Source organism: Monodelphis domestica, chromosome 3 (genome assembly GCF_027887165.1).
Source record: "Monodelphis domestica isolate mMonDom1 chromosome 3, mMonDom1.pri, whole genome shotgun sequence".
NCBI lineage: Eukaryota > Metazoa > Chordata > Mammalia > Didelphimorphia > Didelphidae > Monodelphis > Monodelphis domestica.
Genome location: NC_077229.1, coordinates 328,869,720 through 328,889,539, shown reverse-complemented (window position 1 = coordinate 328,889,539; position 19,820 = coordinate 328,869,720). Strand labels below are relative to the sequence as shown.

Sequence of the window (19,820 nt, the reverse complement as noted above, 5' to 3'; positions counted from 1 at the left end):
GAAAAAGATCATCTTCTGCCATAGAAGGAACTGATGGAGTCTGAATGTAGATTGATTCATTCTTTACTATATTTCCTTTATGAATTTTTCTCTAGGACAAGCAATATGTGTCTGCTTTCATAACACGATGAACATGGAAATATTTATTGTATGAGAGCACATGTACAGTCTATATCATTTTACCTGCTATCTTGGGAATCAGTGTACCATAGGAGAAAGGGAGGGAATACAGGTCATAAAATGTCAGAAAATAATTATTAAAATCTTATCTAAAAAAAAAACAAAAATGTAGGTTGTAAACCAAGTATTTTCCTCCTCTTGCACCTCCACTAATGTTCTTGTTCACGTCTTCCCATATATCCTCCATAAGTTGCTGTGTAGGTTGTATGTATTGAGAACCTAAGTAATAAATCACTCCCAGTGGATATTAATTAAAAACTTAACAACTTCCAAATTGACTTTGATTAAAGCCCCTTAACAATGTCGTCTTGACATTCCAATTTTCCTTTCAAACTTCTGCTCCAAGCAGAATAAAACCTTTAGTTTTTGCCTCTATTACTCTTACTATAAATAGGGGAGAGGTGACTACTTTTTAGTCTTTTAGCTATATTTAATAATCTAAAAATGAATCTTATTTGATTTCTGGACTGGACAACTTTTCCTTGCCAATTGCATTATACACAATTTGAATAAAAATTAAATTTCTTCACAGTACAAATTCATGCATATTTTGTGTATACCTATTATGACATTATAATAAATTATATTTTAATAGATATAAATCTCTTCTTATTCATAGCATATATTTTCCCAATCAATTAAAACATCATTTAAAAGTTCCAATTTTAGCCATATACCAAATTCTTAATACCTATGCAAATTCACATATACTGATTACCAAAACTGAACTTCTAAAATCCCAATGCTAACATGTAATCACTTGTTGCTATTTTTAACAGTACATCTAATTAAAGAGCTTCTCACTTTAAAATCCAAAATTTAAACCTTAGGGAAAGTTCTCCACAATATACCATAACCTTTGTCTGACTGAATTTTGCATTTAAATATCTCACATTTACTAAACATCCAGTATATTTTTTTGCCTTTGAAAAGTAAAAATTCCCTCTTTGTGTCAAGCTGGCTATTATCAGTTCTAATGATAATAAACAATTCTCTGGTTATAAGCATTGTGTAAAATTAAATTTAGCTAATATATCTCCCTTAACTGATATACAATTATCACCATGGGATTACACTGTATCATAGTACATTTTCAGATTGATTAGCAATTTTCCAAAGTTACATATATAAATCCTTAATATTAAATCTAAAGCATAGCCAAATTATGGGATAAAATTTCCCTTGGTGTGTTACAAATCATTCCTTTTTCTTCTCCTGGGAGGTCTTCCCCAAAATAAGAAAAAAAGAAGATTTATGGAACAGTCTGTCAAGTTTAATTAATTACCTACTTTACATGGAGGACTCAAACATTTTTGTAAATGCCCAATTAGGAAAATATAGAGACAAGACCTGTAACATGGACACACATAGGAACACACAAACAAACATTAAACATACACTGAGGGAAGCATGCTTTTAAAAATTAAGGCTTTTACTCAAGATCTTGAGGAAGAAAAAAAAGGAGGAAGAAGAAATGAAAAAATCCATCTTGCCTTTTCCAAGGTACTGTCTATTTTAAAAACTGTGACAAGTGAAAAGAAACTTTTGGCTCCACAAGTCTTAACCATAAACATTTGAAGAGGTGGGTGACAAGGGATTGAAAGAGGGCTCCTCCTTACTAGAACCAAGGAGTTGGGGGATGTAAAGGTGGAAGAGGAGGGGGATCCTTAATTCCCATCCATTTATTCCTCCCTATTTTAAGTGAGAGAAAATGCTTAGAAGGAGAAGGAGGAAGAGGAGTTGGTGGTGGCTGCCCAACTCAAAGTGGAAAGCTCCAGTTGGGATTGTTATTCCGAGCTGCCTCATTTTCTAACACAGCCTCATCTCCAGGGGGAGATCTCTTCTCATCAGGGTCTGGGTTTGACACTGAAATCTTAAAGACTTCAGCCTTGGATTTATTCCCAGGCAGCAAAGGCTTTTTCTCTGTGGCAGACAGGTTAGAAAGAGTCTGCACAAGATGGATAGCCTTGTGGGTGGAATCCAAGGCTTCTATAAAGATAGTCCTGAAGGAAAAAGTTTCAGTTGGAACCTGCTCTGGTCCCTTTTCAGTGTAATAAACTTTTAGATCAAGGTCATTTCATTCCCATGTTTGTAAATCTACCAATCCTTCATCAGGGAACCACAGACTACAGATTTGGATTAGGTCCAAAAACTTAGCTAGCTGCAGCTTGCTTAATAGCTTTCTTTCTTTGGATTCACCATGCCCCACAATCCTTTTTTAACTTCTTAAAAGTTCTGAATTTCCCCCCCCCCTCCTTACCTGTACTCACTTTCAGAAGGTCTGCAGAACCCTGGGTGGGATCCTAACTGTCTGAATTTGTAGAGAACGTCCTTGTTTAGGGGGGCCTTTTTTGTTTTGGGGGAAGGGGCTTACCTAACCAAGAGTCCCTGTTCAGGCGCCAATTGATGTGGGGGTCCAGTCTCCCACAGGGATGGGGTCTTGGAGGTGGAACAGTGTCGGCAGAATGAGGAATGGGACACAGCTTTCATATTCAGTTGAATATGAAAGCACAAGTTTCACAGGATAAACTGTTCCACCTTGGCTGAGGCTTAGGTCTATTTTATACCCTTATGGTCACATATCTACTTGGCACACAGTTTCATTTTCAACATACATGTTTTCATAGATCCTAACAACAGACTCAAAGCCTAAGGAGATAGTCAATAAAAACACTGTTGCTAAGTGCAGGGTCAGAGGGTAGGATCAACATGGCTCAGTTTTAGGTTGGGGAATTCTTAGCACATATTTGTCAGAAGTTTCATGCCTAAAAAAGAGGGTCCTATCTAAGTGGGTACATAAGAATCCTTAGGTTTAATTTTGTAAGTTGGATCTCCTGGTGATATTCTGGGGGGAAAGAATGGGACATCTGTATTAAGCCTACAAGCATGTTGCTCTCATCTTTTTTTCTTGGGGCTAAGTAAGAATAATAATCACAGGAATTCCAATAATAAGGGAATGTTAATAAGAAAAGTCATTCAGGGGGGTTGAATGGGTGTCTCATATTTCCTGGGGCGCCTGCTTTGAAGTCCTCAGTTTCCCCATGTGACCATGTCAAACAGCTTGGTCTTTGATGGCTCTCAGTAGTAGGTGATACAGGTGGGGTATAGGAACCTTTCTTCTAGGCCTTTTAACACTGAATGGATACTAGTGGAGCTTTCAAGGTGCTCCTTTTATCCTTCCTTTTGCTAGCCTACCTCTTTTCTGATCACCAATTTCCAAGATGATATCTTTTATGTCACTTCTTTTTAATAATAGCTAGCATTAACAAAAGTTAGCACTTTAAGTTTTGCAAAGCATTATATCTATATCTATGTCTATATGTCTATATGTATAAACTCATTTGATTGTCATAGCAACCCTACTTGAATGAGTTATCAATGACTATTTTTGCCATATCGTTTATAATTTTTCTATTACATTTTATCATATTAGATTCAGTAACTATTCTACCTCCTTGAAATCTTCTTGAATTCCTTCTTTTGCCATCCTATATGTCACCTCTCAGCATTGTGTCATTTTCAAAATTGATAATTATGACTTTTAAATAATTTAAAAAATATGCTGACTGCATAGGGCCAATGACACATTCATGTGTCGTCTAGTCTTGCTAGAGAGCTTTAAAGATTTTGTCCTCAAGAAGTGTGAACAACTTTGTTAAATGCTTTCATGAATTCTACATATATTATCTCTACAGCATTACATATTATATTAGTCTATGAACTCTGTCATAAAAAGAAATGAGATTATCTAACATCACCTATCTATGATGAAGCTATGCTAGTCAATAGTGATCTACATTTCCCTATCTAGATTACCATACACTATCACAATGGCAATAAGTCTACAATTTTTCAAAGAACTCAAGGCAAATTAACCAAAGTTTAGTGCTCAAATTCTACCGTTTTCTTTTGAAAAATTGGAAAAGTTGAGTCTTAAAAACGTTCCTATTACGACCTCCAGGAAGTGATGCAGAGTGAGAGGAGTAGAACCAGGAGAACATTGTACACAGAGACTAATGCACTGTGGTATAATCAAACGTAATGGACTTCTCCATTAGTGGTGGTGTAATGTCCTTGAACAATCTGCAGGGATCTAGGAGAAAAACACTATCCATAAGCAGAGGACAAACTGTGGGAGTAGAAACACTGAGGAAAAGCAACTGCCTGACTACAGCGGTTGAGGGGACAGGTCAGAGGAGAGACTCTGAACGAACACTCTAATGCAAATACTAACAACATGGTAATGGGTTCGAATCAAGAACACATGTGATACCTAGTGGAATCACACGTCGGCTATGGGGGGTGGGGGGAGGAAAAGAAAATGATCTTTGTCTCTAATGAATAATGCTTGGAAATGATCAAATAAAATATTATTTAAAGAAAGAAAAAAAAAACAAAAAAAGTTCCTATTGATCCTTTATTTTTATATCACCTGTACTTCCTAGCATATCTTTCCCTATTTCCTGCTTCAAGAATTACCTCTTATAACAAAGAATGATAAAAAATGAAAAAAAAAACCGAACCTCCTAACATCAAAACTAACTAAAACATCAACTCACTCCAGTATCTGAGTTAGTGTTTTACATCCTTAGTCCTTAACCTCTGCAAAGAAATAAGGGGAGAGTATATTATAGCATCTCTTCTTTGGGGTAAAACTGGGTCATTATGGTTTCACAAAATTCAGTTTCTATTTTTGTTGTTCTTTCCATTTAAATTGTTATACTCCTGAAAGTACAATTTTCTTCATTTGAGAGGATTTTTCTCCATTTCCTTAGCTTCTCATATGTCTTCCATGCTTTTCCAAAGGTATTGTCATTGATTCAGAGATCACAAATGCCAGTTCCTTTGGTATCCTCAGTTTATAGTTCATTATAATTGCTAGATACTCTTATTATCCCTGATATAATGAATTTTAATTTCTCTTTATCTATTATCTCTCCTCTCCAGTTGTACGCCTTCTCCTCAGAAGGAAAAGTAAAGCTAAGCAAAAGTTGAGTACCACAGAATCACAGATTTGACAAAGACCACTGTGATCATCTAGTCTAGCCCATTCATGAATAAGAATCTACATTTGTCATCCAGTGATTGAATTAAGATTTCAAGTTGGGAAGAAATCCATGAGATCTCAAAGGATCCTTAGTCGCTTTTGGATAACTTATTTTTAGGTAGTTTTTCCTAAAATCTAAATTTTTGTCTATGAATTTCTCCTCAGCTCCCCAAGTTAAGTAGAAGGAATCTCTCATCCACCTTATTAGCTATTACCTCTCAGCTTTTAAAATTTATCAATTTGAAAATTATGCCATCTATACCTATATTTGTAGTTCTGTCTTCTTTCTCTCATCTGTGACTTTTGTGCCATTTCCTAAAACAACAGCCTATATTCTTTTCCCCAACATCTGTGCCCTCCCTTTCATTGCTTTTAGATTTTTGCTAACTTTACCTTATCTAGAGCTTTCATGCTCTTTTCAAAAGACTGTGCCACTCCTTTGAATTCATCTTTTATCACATTCTCTTTCTTTCATTTTTCATCTCTAAAGCCTAGACAAGAATGGGAACTAGTTTTATTTTAATGGTATTGAGAACTTCTGAATAAGGAAACTCTATTGCCTGATATAGGTTAGCATCTGCTCTGCAACTGATAGTCTTGAGTGTTGCCTAGGAAAATGAGAGGTAAAATGAGTTTCCCAAGTCATACAACCAATATGTGAAAATAGAGAACCAGGTCTTCTTGATTCTAATACCAAATCTGTCTACTTATGTGTTATTATTTCTATTCCCATGTCTTTTATTTTTAAACACTTACCTCCCATTTTAGGACCAATACAGTATATTGGAGGAGGTATTATAAAAAACTGAGTCAAACTTCTGGTGAAGAGATTTCAGGTAATCATCTAAAAAACAAAACAAAACCCTTCCACCTTCCACCTTAGAATCAATACTATGCATTGGTTCCAAGGAAGAAGAGTGGTAAGGGTGAGACAATGGGGGTTAAGTGACTTGCCCAAGGTCACACAACTAGGAAGTGTCTGAGACCAGATTTGAACCCAGGATCTCCTGACTCCAGGCTAGGTTTCCCATCCTTTGAGCTACTGAGCTTCACCCTGTTCATGACTGTAAAAAATTGTAGTTAGTCAGTGATTGCATTCATATCAATCTCTTTAACTAGCTCCCCTTTTTTGTTCTCATTGGAATATTTTTTCAATCTCATTAGATTTGTATTTTTAATAGGCTTCTCTCCCTTCCATCTCTGACTGATCTAAGCTGACTTTCTTTAGTACATATTTCTCAGCAACATAGTTGCACCTAGAATTTTATTAAATGTTCAGGCATTTGATAAATTCAAGCATATCATGGGCAGCAGACATGTTAAGATTATCAACAAGTTGCTTTTCTAAGATTCTCTTTTTCAAATTGTTGGCTCTACTGATAGAAGGAAAATATCATTTAATGAAATAGTACATTTCATTGTTATTTTCCTCACAGTAAATATTGTATCACCAACTTACTCAACCATCACTGGAGGTTTTTTATTATCGTTTGTTATGTTTTCTTTTATATAAAGGGCTTTCTATATTATTTTGATGTTACTTTATGATTGGCAACAAATATTAATCCCCTACCTTATTTAAATTCTAACAGAGACTTATTGATTCTTTCTTTAGTGGGTAAAATCACCATTAATTTACATAGATGTTATCATATTATTGTAGTCTTTTTTGTCTTAATATTAGTCATTTATCTTTCCCAAATTAAAATAGCATGTCCTTTTATAGAAAGTCTTGAAGGTAGAGCTTTGTAACTACACCTAAGATAAGGAAGTTTAAAACAGTGCCTTAGTTCTAAATATTATGACAAGACAGAGGGTCAATATAGTCTTTATATAGGTGTTTAACTTTTAACTCTTAAACTTTAATAATTAAGGTTGTTAGGGTATAGTCAGCATGTTAGGCATATTAAAGAAAGGCACATTGAATTTCCTCTTTATAGTTAATATGATCTTGAGTTTTGATAGCCATAGGATTAGCAATTATTTATCTTTCCCAGCATGCATATACTATACATAATGGAATAATTTTCAAAAACTTTAAAATACAATTTTGCTATTTATTTCTTCTAGCAAAGCTACAACCCAAGCTATTCCAGTTAAAAAGTACACAATGACTTCATGAACATTCTATCTTGTGAAATTAAAAAACCAAAAAATAAGGTATTACAATTGGACATTTATAGCTATAGAGTACATGAGAGTATAATATAAGGGCAGGACCTTCTCAATGTATCAGGTTTTAATTTTTTCAAGGCAAGATCTCTTTTCACTGATGCATATCTTGACCCATATAGACCATTATAAGTGATTTTGATGAGTCTCTGGGTCTGAAATGTTCAACACCCTGTGATCAATCTGACGATAAACCACTGTAACTTCTAACTAATCTGGTCCTCAGAACACAGACATATGGCAAATACTTTAATCCTTTCCAACTAAATAAGCACCCCAGTTTTTACTATCTGACCTAAGCTTTCTTTCCCTTGCTGTGAGCTGAGCCTCTGTTCCCAGTTGGTCTTCCAAGAAAGAATGGACAGTTTAACACTAACAAGTCTACCTTCTAAGGATTCTACCCTTCTATAGGAGGGGACCACTGAGAAAAGAACAGTGATTATATATCTTTTAAGCAGGTGACACCAGAATAAATGCCATTCAGTGATGTTTCTGGGGATTTATTTAAACCCAGAAGAGTTGAGTTCTTTTTCTCAGAAGGAAGTACAGAAGATTGGAATGTGAGCCTTGAATCCCTAAGTGAAGCCAGAGTTCTTGGTGCCTCAAAAGCTATCTAGTGGACTAGGGTCGGGTGCACTTCCTCACCTGCAAAGTGCTGGGGAATGTTTTGAAGATCTAGCAAAGCTCTTCTGTGTAAGGCTGGTGTCCAAGTGAGACTGAAGCAGAAGTCAGAAGTCTTTAGAAAATGAAAGAAAAAGACCTTGAAATATAAAGGGAATAGCCTTTAGATACAAAACATCTTCAGAAGAGTGGAAGATTTGAATATCTTAAATAACCCTGAAGAAGATAGCAAGACAAGGAACCGACTTTCAGAGGATAGTCTGTATTCATATTATTGTCCCTAGCCATTCATCCACATATGATTCTCAAAAAAGTGAAAGTGAAAAATACAGACGACCCTTGGGAAACATATAGGGAAAGGGCTTTTGAGCAGGAAGAATTTTCTGAAGAATCAAGACTTTCTCACTGATCCTAGAGCTGAGGATCTCAGTAAGTCACAGGGAAGAAATGTCTGCTGATGCTAAGATAGGCAATTTTGCTTTATCTCAAAGACCTTTTGAAGCACTTGGAGAGGAAAAATCGGGCAGTTTCCCTTCAGCTCCACCTATGACTAAAGCAGTTGGTAGAAAAAAAACTATAGCTACCCATTGATCAAGACCAGAAGACTAGCACATTAGTCCTATTTAGCAGATAACTAGCTTCTCAATGAAATGTGGCTTGTCTGACCTAGCTGCCACTGTCCAGTGACCTTCCTGGAATTGCCCAGCAACATCTTCTTAGCTCAGTTCATCATCAATGGAGGATGGTCTGAAGCTAGTACAAGTACTAAGGAATCTGCTTGGTCCATCCTATCAGCAAATTGGCCTGTCTAGGTGAGATATCACATGCCCAAGGGAGAGAGAGCCAAGCTGAAAGGTGAAGAAACTCATAGAACTTTGAAAGGACATTCTGGAGAAAGTACACCAAAGTCCTCTAGTCCTAGAATTGTGAATTGCCTTAGCCATGTATGTCTCCTTAGCCATGTATGTCTCCTACCTGTGCGCCATACTACCACTTTATTTTGAACTGAAACTAGTGTTTCAGGGGTTAGACACTCACAAGGTCACTCCTAGAATCCTTGAAATAATAGCCATCCTTTTTGGGACTCAATTGGTTAGTAGCAAGAGGAGTGAGTTCCAAAAGTGCATTGAATCTGGTTTGAAGAGATTTGAAATTCCTACTCCAGTGATTTTCATGAGAGAGGGTAAGTCCTATTATTTCTCTATAGGAAGGTATTTGCTTTACAAAACTGTATTGTCTTGCTCTAAGAACTTGCTTTATCCATTTTCTTTTGCCTCAGGTCAAGGATACTCCTCCATTGAAGATAATTGGAGCCCATATAGTGGTAGTCTCTCAGAGACCAGTGACTGAGAATGACAATTGTCTTTGTGCATTATCATCTATTGATGTACCCTCACGTGGCTTTGAAGTCAAAAGGCTGAGGTGCAGAGTTTGTGGCACATGGGGCATGGGACGCCAGTTGTTACGGGAGGTGTGGTTGTGGTCTGGTGTCAGCGTTCATGCGCAGTGGCAAGACGCCGACTGCTTCTGACAGAGGCAGCGAGTTCTAGTTGCTTTGGTGTAATGCCAGCCCACTTCAAGTTTGACTTTAGCTGATCCTTGAATCTTTTCTTTGGTCGGCCTTGTTTCCTGAGTCCAGCTGACAGTTCACCATAGAATGCCTGTCTTGGTATTCGCTGTGGGTCCATGCGGATGACGTGTCCAGACCATTGTAGCTGGGTTTGGAGGACCATGACTTCAATGCTGGTGGAGTTGGCTCTGTCGAGGACTTCCTGGTTGGTGATTCGGTCCTGCCATCGGATCCTCATGATTGACTGGAGGGAGCGTTGGTGGAATTGCTCCAGCTGTTTCATGTGCTTCCAGTACAGTGTCCATGTCTCACAACCATACAGGAGTGAGCTGAGGGACCACTGCATTGTACACTTTGAGCTTCGTCGCAGTGCTTACACCTCTGTGTTAGAGGACTTTGGAGCGCAGCCGCCCGAGTGCCTGGCTGGCCTTTTGGATCCTGGCATTAATCTCGTGGTCTAGGGACCTGTCCTTGGCGATGGTGCTGCCCAGGTACTTGAAAGTGTTGACATTACAAAGCTGCGTGCCGTCGATTGTAATGCATGACTGGTTAGTTGGCCTTCCTGGTGCAGGTTGGAACAGCACCTCTGTTTTGCTGAGGCTGATAGTCAGGCCAAACAGTTTTGTTGCGGTAGAGAACCTGTCCACAATGGTTTGAAGATGATTTTCTTGGTGGGCCATAAGAGCACAGTCATCTGCAAAGAGAGCTTCCAGGATGAGTCTCTCTGTTGTCTTTGTTTTTGCAGTCAGGTGGCGAAGGTCGAATAGTGAGCCATCCAGTCAGTATTTGATGTAGACGCCCAGGTCTAGATCCATCACAGCATGTCATAATACTTGGGTGAAGTATAGGTTGAATAGCACCGGAGTGAGGACACAGCCTTGCTTCACGCCATTGGAGATGTTGAAGCGATCGGAAGTCTCTCCACCAGATAGGACTTCCCCTGTCATGTCGACATGAAAGAGCTGGATCAGTTTGACGAATTTTGCTGGGCAACCGAGCTTGCTAAGGATCACCTACAATGAGTCCCTGTTCACTGTGTCGAATGCCTTCATCAGGTCTATGAAGACAATGTAGAGACTCAGGTTCTGCTCAAGGCATTTTTCCTGCATTTGCCTCACCGTGAAGACCATGTCGATGGTGCTGCGATCTGGTCGGAAGCCACATTGTGATTCACGCAGGTTCTGCTCTGAAACAGATGACAGGAGTCTGTTGAATACTGAAAGGATGTAATCCTATTAATTGGGAGATGGACAAATGAACTCATTTTGTAGGTGATTCCAAACTCATTCTGTAACCCAAATCCCTTCTGCCCTTCCTCTTCCCACACAAAAAAGAAAAAAAAAACACCGCATTTTCTGGGAACACAGTTTAGAGAATCCTTCTGACAGACTTTCTTTAAGCAACTGGTAACTCTTGAATGTACTCTTTCCCCTGAAGAATGGAATGTTCTGGAGCTCTGAAATGAGTGTGCCTTCTGTATTTTCCAACTTCCTATGATTAAAGCTTTCATCTTCCAAAATACATATGATCTTCCATTTGGAGTGAAGAGCAACAGGGATTCTAGAGAGAAAAAGCTGGGAGTAAGTTGACTGAACTTATTGCTTAAGGAGAAAGTCCTTTTGAAATCTATCTTCAAGTGACTGGTCCTAAGAGAAAAGAATTAAAACTTTATAGAATAATTTTTTTCATATTATTCTCAAGATTTATTTTTCTAAGTTTTCTTGTCATCTTTATTTTCCATTTTAATGCATACTTTTAGTTTTGATTAAAAAAATATTCCATTCTGTTCCCCTCTCCTTGAAGCCTTACTTCCATCAAGGATAAGCATAAGTGCTAGCTCCCATACAAACTTCTTGATCTTCTCTGTTATTAGCACTTCACCTCAGAAATTTACTTTGCATTTGCTTCGTACATCCATTGTATTTACTATTCTGGGTACATGTTGTTTCCCCAGTAGAATATAAACTCCTTGAGGACATGGTTTGTTTTCTACTTTCTGAATTGAATTATTGAATCTGGCACAATATGCCTACTCTACCAGAATAGCTCAGGAGATCTCAGGTTCACCACTGTATCATTGTGACATCTGAAGGGAAATTTACTGGAAGAAAACATTAAGAAGAAAAGTAACTTCTTCAAAAAGATGTTTAATAGTTTAGTTACAAGCTCTTTTTTTTCTAGATTGATCAAACATTACTCCCCATCATGCACTCATCAGCTCAGTTGTCTTATTGCTCAGAAACAATATTTCATTTCTCACTCCTGCATCTTTGCAGACATTTCAGGTGTTCCACCTCTCAAAACCTCTAGATGTTAGATCAAATGGCACCTCTTTCAAGAGGTCTCTCTTAATTATCCCAGTTGTTTCTCCCCTCCCCCAATCATTGCCTATTTATTTTGTATATATTTTGGATGTATTTGTCTGTGAATGTATTTTTTTTCTTTAGTAGAATTTAAATTCATTTAGGGCAAGAGCTGTCTTGACTTTATATATAAATCCCTAGTGCCTAGCAAATAATCACTGAAACTTGGGAAGGTCTTTTAACCTTCATTCTCAAGGTCCAAAAGGAGATGCCAGAGCTCAAAGCAGAGCTGCCATTTTTTCTCTTTCCCTTCTTTGTCTCTCTGTCTCCTGAAATTTCTCATGCCATGTCAACTTCTTTTCTCCTGTGAAGTAGCTTCCAGCCTCTTGCCAGCTGTCCTGCAAACACTCCTATCACTCACTATGCTTTGTACAGTCTCTGGGAAAGGATGAAAGCCCCCTTAAAATGGTATAAAGTGAAACTATGTAACAATACAAGGAAAATGGGGTGGGGAGAGGACTAGGATTCAAGATATGGTACCTTACTTCACTGGAAAGGAAACTAGATGATGCAGTAATTAGAATGCAATCTAGGAATTAGGAATACTTGAGTCTGTCCTATCTAAGACATGTACTAACTGTGTAACCTAGGGCAAACCATATGCCTCAATTTCCTCATTTGTAAAATTTTAATAAAGTAAATGGATAAATTGAATCATTTAAATAGTTGGATGGCATCAGTAAATCAGCATTTATCTGCTACCTACTATGGGCCAGCCACTGTGCTAAGTACTGGGGACAAATAAATGCAAAAACAAATAAACAAGCAAAAATAAAACCAGTACTCACTCTTAAGGATATCAGGGAAGAAGTGAAAGGTATATGAAAATAACTGAATCCCAAGAAACCATATATATTGTCTAGGTAGTCAGCTGGTTCTAGATGGCCTGCAGTGTTAGGGACTATAGGATTTCATACAGAGATATACAAAGGAAGTTGGTTATTCTTTACATATGCACCATTTAATGGTAAGCAGGTAAGAGCCAGTCAGTCAACTAGAAATTATTAAATATTTACTGTATGCTAGAATACTGTGTTAAGTCCTGTGGATACAAAAACAAAAGACAAAACAAAACAATCAAATGAACAATGAAACAAAGAAACCACCCCTGCTCTCAAGGAGCTTACAGTCCAATGGCAGAAGACAACGTACTAACAACTATATTCTACTGAGATTTATATATAATAAACTGGAGGTAGTGTCAGAAGGAAAGTACAAAGATTAAAGGAGACTGGAAAAAGTTCTTGTAAAAGATGAGACTTTAGGGGAGACTTGAAAGAGGCAAGGTAAGCTGGGAGGTGGAGATGAGAAGAGGTAATGTTCCAGGCAGGAGAAAGTCAGCAAAAATGGTTTAAATATCTTATTCAAGAAATAGAGAGGAAGTTTAGTGTCATTGGATTGCATTATACATAGAGGGGGAAAGGAACACACCTACAGGCTTGGAAAGGTAGAAAAGGGCCTGGCTTTGAAAACCATTGAAAGCCAAACAAAGTATTTTCTATTTTCTTCAGGAGGCAATAAGGACCCCTTGTAGTTTATTGACTGGATCAGGTAGTGATATAGTCAAACCTATGCTTTAAAAAGATCAGTTTTATAGCTGAGTGAAGGATAGTCTGGAGTGGGGAGAAACTTGGGGCCAGGGAGACCAAGAACAGGCTATTATAGTATTTCAGGCACTAAGGGTGAGTTCCTGCTGCAGAGAGGTAGTAGCATTTAAGGAGAGAATGCGGCATATGTGAGAGATGTCATGAAGGTAAAGTAGAAAAACCTTGGCATCAAATTGGATAAATGGGGGAAGGAGAGAGAAGAGAGGAGAGAGAGAAATTGTGTATGTGTGTGTGTGTGTGTGTGTGTGTGTGCGCGCGTGAGAGAGAGAGAGAGCGAGAGAGAGCGAGGAGGGAATGAGAGAGAGAGGAGAGAAAGAGAAGAGAGATTAAGAGAGGGAGTGGGAGAGAAAGAGAGAGAGAGGGAGAGAGAAAATGAGGAGAGGAGAGAGATTAAGAGAGGGAGAGGTGGGAGGGGGAGAGAGGAGAAGAGAGGAAAGAGAGATTGAGAGAGGGAAAGGAGAGGAGAGGAGAGAGAGAGATGAATAGAGAGTAAATATCTTGAACTTAATAATGCCTATCTATTGTTGATTATTTTCAATTTATCCTGTATATAGCTTGTTTGTACATAATTGTTTTTATGTTGACTCTCCCATTAAGACTGTGCACAATTTGATCATGGGGACTGTCTTTTGCCTGTCTTTATATCTCAGGGGATGCCCTTCACTCCATTTACATGGTCAACACCCTAGTTCTAAGCTCATAATTACTCTTCCTGTCTCTTATCCTTCACCTCTCCAATCCATCCTCCACACAGCTATCAAAGTGGTTTTCCTAAAGCATAGCTCTGATCCTGTCACTCCCTTACTCACTAAAATCCAGGAGCTCCCTATTACCTACAAGATCAAATTTAATTTCTCTCTTTGACACTTAAATCTCTTTAAAACATGGTCTCATTCAACCTTTATAGCCTCATCACATATTATTCCCTCATACACATACTGTGATTAGTCAAACTGATTTTCTTACCATTCCTTACACATGAAAGTCCATTACCTGTTGTTAGGCTTTTACATTGACTTTTCCCATGCCTGGAACACCCCCCTGCCCCCCCCCACTCTACTCTGCTACTTAGAATCCAGAATTCTTTATAGGTTGAACTGAAGCTGAAAATACATAATACCTTTTCTGATCTTCCACACTACAAGTTTCTCTCCTATTCCCAATTTATCTTGAATCAATTCCATATCTATCTTGTAAATATACAAGTATATAATACATATGTTATTTCTCCTAGCTAGATTGGAAGCTTATTGAATACAAGAACTATTTCACTTTCTTTTCCAGCATCTTTCTCACCTAACCTAGTGCATGGAACTGTAAAAATAGACTTGAATCCAGGACTTCAATCCCCAGAAATCCTTGCTCCACTTCCCCAGAATGCCCTCTAATATCACTGAATTCTCACCTGGGCCAAGAGCGAGATGGAGTATTTAAACCTGGTTGTGAATAGGCTCAGCCTCTTTTGGACTTCCGTTTTGGAGCAGACACGTCTCTTTCATGATGTGAGGTTATCTTGTCCAGGCCTCTCTGGCCTAGGCATGTGCTTTCTTATTCTTTATTTTCTTTAATCCATAACCTTTAATAAACCTCATAAGAATATAATACTCCTTGTAGAGAGAAACTAATTTCTACCTGCCTCAGTCTCCCTAAATTTTTAATCTTTTCAGTTTTGGTGACCACTAGATTGGATGAGAATTTATCAAATTTTTTAGTCTAGATAATGATTTTCTTAAGCCATGTTTCTCCAAGATGCTTTTTTAGAAAACCATCTTGATCAGCTCTTGCCGGCAGCCATTCGATTCAGACTTTCTTGAGCCCTTCCTACCCCACCCGGCTCAGCCGCTTCTGCCTGCCTGCCTGCCTGCCGCTGACACCATCTGCTTCTCTCCCTGCCTGCAGACCTGTTTGCAGATTGCAGCTCACCTGCCCATCCCGGCTGCCCAGCCCTGCTTGCCTGCGTTCCCGTCCCGGCCCTTGCTCTCGATCACCTGGCCCACCTGATTCAACCAAGATCGCAATCACCTGATGACCTGCCTGCCCAACAAACTCTAGCCTTGGAGCAGATTCACTCATCGCTCAGGACTCATTTCTACCAGCTGGTAAAAAAAAAGCTATGATTATAAAAAACTTGTGAAAAATATCCATCAATTCATAGGTTTTAAAAATGCCATACAACAACTTATGTGAAATATGATAGTGTGTTTGTTTGCTATTGTAATTAATTGGGATATTGAGAATTTTGGGGAATATTGATAACTACATATTTGTACTACTGTTCTTTAAAAGTGAAAAATGTTAACATGTTCAATTCATTTGCTACAGTGGATTATGGCCAGATATTAAGAGAAAATGAATCTCATTTTTGGTGAGAAAGCCTTGTGTTCTGTATTTTCTTAGCTGACACAGAGTATCAATGATTATAAGCTATGTTTTTGAATTTTTTAAAACTCTTTTATTATTATATTTTTCTCACATGTGCAATATACTTTTTCAGTTTTTTTATTTTTTTTCCTTTTTTATATTTGAAGCACATGTCACCAGCATTAAGATTTTCTTTAACTTTTTGATTTTGCAGTAATATAAGTTTAAGATACATTTGTCAATGCATGCCCAAAAAGCTAGATGATAAAAATGATGCCACTAATTATTAAAAAAAAAATTATGGGACTTTGCTTAATGATTCTGTCTGATTCCAGGACAAGATATACACACAAGAGCCATTGCACAGAGCCAAAGAAAAGCCAATCCGGGATGGATTGATGCACTTCTAGGCCAATACAAAGGTCTTGAATCTAGTGTGAAGACTCGAGGTTACTGTGTTTAACATATTGTTAAGACATAGGCTTTCCTTGTGTCCACACTCGCTCTGAAAATACTCACAGATGAGTATCCCCAAAACCTTGGCTCATATAATCTGGTTCCCTTTTCTGCCTTTCATAGTGTGGTACCTTTCTGTAGTCCTGGTTACTGACTGGGTAAATGCATCATTGCTTAGATCATTTTTATTGGGCCCTGATTCAAGGACCTGTTATAGATTTATTTTTCTTTTTACTTGGAATTTTTACACATAAGACTTTAATAGTCTATGTTTTCATCCAGAATTTTTCTTTTTTATTTGGATTTTTCTGATGTCTTTTAATTTCTCTTGCCAGTTGATTCATATATCTCATACCTCAGCCATACATCCCTAAGTGATCCTGTATTTTTCAATTACCCTCTTACACGGGGGAATGTAAAAAATATTATTACTTTAAATTTCAAAGTTTAAATTTCCTTTTGAGAAGAATTTTAGGTATACCTCTCTGAATCTAGAAACTGAACTGTTGGAGAAGACACCATGAAGAAGCCTCCAGACCACAAGCTACATAAGAATGGACTTTGGGTGTGGTTGATTGAACATTTATTTGTATGTATACTCTCATGCCAAAGGGGACTTCCCCCTAACTGGCTTTTTGTCAATGTGTCCAGCAGTTATTGTTTTTTTTTCCTTATCCTCAAATTATTGTAATCTTTAAAATTGATTATGTTTTTATGATCCTTTGAGGAAGTCCTCCCCAGAGGATCAAATGGGGGTATGTAAAAATAGACTCAAATCCAGGACTTCAATCCCCAGAAATCCTTGCTCCACTTCCCCAGAATGCCCTCTAATATCACTGAATTCTCACCTGGGCCAAGAGCGAGATGGAGTATTTAAACCTGGTTGTGAATAGGCTCAGCCTCTTTTGGACTTCCGTTTTGGAGCAGACACGTCTCTTTCATGATGTGAGGTTATCTTGTCCAGGCCTCTCTGGCCTAGGCATGTGCTTTCTTATTCTTTATTTTCTTTAATCCTTAACCTTTAATAAACCTCATAAGAATATAATACTCCTTGTAGAGAGAAACTAATTTCTACCTGCCTCAGTCTCCCTAAATTTTTAATCTTTTCAGAACTTAGCATTTGTATGCTTACCTGTATATAAAATCATTAGGAGAAACAATTTTGGGAAGGCAACATTCTTTACAGTAAGTACAGTAAAACAATGTAGCACTCTGTAGGTTCTGCTTTGCATGATCTCTGCATGATCCACGCAGATTTCTTAAGTCAACTACAGCCTCAAAAATCATAACTTTACTACGTCTCATGAAAGTTTAGGCTTTGGTGCTTTACAAGTGCTAAACATCAAATGTCATGCATGCATTTTATTCCCATCCATGTGTGATTCCCACAGATTAAAGAATATTGTCACCAAAATGTAGGAACTCATAAGATTACTTGATTACATGGTCAGAGCCTATTTATTTCATTGGTATTCTTATGATGTCAAGAGAACGTGAGGAAAGTCCCCAATGTGTGGGATGAATTCCTTTGAAAAACTCATAGGGAAAATGTATAAATTACATAAAATGAGGTATTTTAATCTGGGCCATTGGAGGAAACACCCATGTAAATGAGATCATAGGTCCAGAGGAGAATTAGAATATTGAAGTAACATGCCAATAACTATTCTTATAGGCTAGTTCTGATGTTCAGCCTCATTGAAACAAGATAAAAAATATTTTCCTAAAGCAATGTTAGGAATCAAAGCCTGAGAGACAACATAAATATAGCTTATACAATTAGTAATAATAGCAGCTGGTATTTATATATCACTCTACAGTTTAAGAATACTTTTACATCTATAACTTGCTTTCTTGGGACCTCAGGACCAGGGTTATTTCCTTTCCCTTAATGTTCTCTTGTTTGTGAAGAGGTAGGTGGTCTATCTTCTGCTATCAGCTCAAGTCTCCCATAGGCTATGTTCTCCTATTTTAGGGGGTCCAGTGACTGGAACCCTGTTTCTCTTTAAGCATGTGGCACAAGATTGGCTCTTATAAAAGGATACTAATTTCAGAGATATGGTAAGTGCAAATACATAATTTTTTTGCCAATGTCTCAGGGCCATAATTCTCACCTTCACCCCCATTCCACAACACAAGACGTTGCTGGTTGGATGGAAGAGTAGGAATTAAGCTCCCAATTTATCCAATTTCCTACAATAGTTTTAGTCCCATCACATTTAAGCCCAAAGTCCAAAATGATGACTTCCCCTGAATTGGAGTCTCAGATCCAGTCTTCTCAGGTCATTGCTTTGAGGCTGGCTGAAATATCTGGCCTGAATTCCTGGACTCCCAGATCCTTAGGGCTCATGCCCACCAGCTTAGATGATAAGAGGCTCCACTCCTTTCACCTGGAACAAAAAATAACAAAGACTCAGGACCATTTCTTGGGGCCACCTGGCCTAACAGAGCAGGGAAAGATACAGCCATCAAGGGTCCTCTTACTTACCAGCTGGTCTCACTGTTAAGTATATAAATGAAGGAATAACTTTCAAACTTATTCAAGAATATAGCAAAGGTTTTATTCCTGCTAAATTTTGTAGATTATTATTTAAAGGATGTTTTAAATACTTATGCTTTTATTTCATAGCCAACGGAAAATGGCTTCTCCTAACGATTTTGTAGACTAATGGAAAATGTCTAAGTATATTCATGTCTTTTGGATTCAGTCCTCTAGCATCTTCCACATGGACAATGCTGTCTTAGGTGTTCTAGATTTGTACCACACTCTCTACCACATGTAAATTACATATTTTGAGCCTTGGGACAATACTGTGCGGTAGGTAATAGAGTGATTATTATTCTCATTTTACATATAAGGAAACTGAGGCTCAGAGACATTAAATTACTTGTCCATGTGTAACATCAGAAGTGAAATTTGATCCCAGATTTTTATGTCTCCAAGTCTGTCACTTTCTTTAAACTAGTCAACTGTTTTTGATTGAAAGTGTAATAACTTGCTTGAATATTGTTAAGGTATTGTCAATTAAACTGAAAATTGAGAAATTAAAATTAAAATGGGGAAGAGATTTTTATTTTATTGGGGATAAGGGAAAATGGTTTATATTATGAAAAACCACATCATAGACTTTTTAATCCATAAGGATGTCACATATGATTTAACCTTGATTGCCAGTGTAATCTGTTTCCAAGAAAAAAAAAAAAGGATTTGTTACTGTTGTCACTAAAGCAAAACCTTGATATATTTTGACTCTTGATCATATTGTACTCTTATTTAATACCAGAATAACTAATTGAACAACTTATAGGTTCAAATTTTTCAGCTGGACTTTTACTGGGGTTGAATAGAAACTATTTTTGAATCCTTTAAAAAAAAAGCCAACATTCTGTCTCTGAGGCTAGCTTGCTCTCTCTGTTAGAAGAATCATAACCAGCAACATCAT

The 19,820-nt window shown here is 37.6% G+C and overlaps 1 long non-coding RNA gene across 1 annotated transcript in view; it reads left to right on the top strand.

Moving 5' to 3' along the window:
- LOC130458426 (uncharacterized) overlaps window positions 1–19,434 on the top strand; it is a 45,699-nt gene extending 26,265 nt beyond the window's left edge. The window contains exon 2 of the long non-coding RNA XR_008917753.1: window positions 15,460–19,434. This is a non-coding gene — a long non-coding RNA (uncharacterized LOC130458426). The remainder of the gene's footprint in view (window positions 1–15,459) is intronic.
- Window positions 19,435–19,820: the final 386 nt, after the last annotated feature.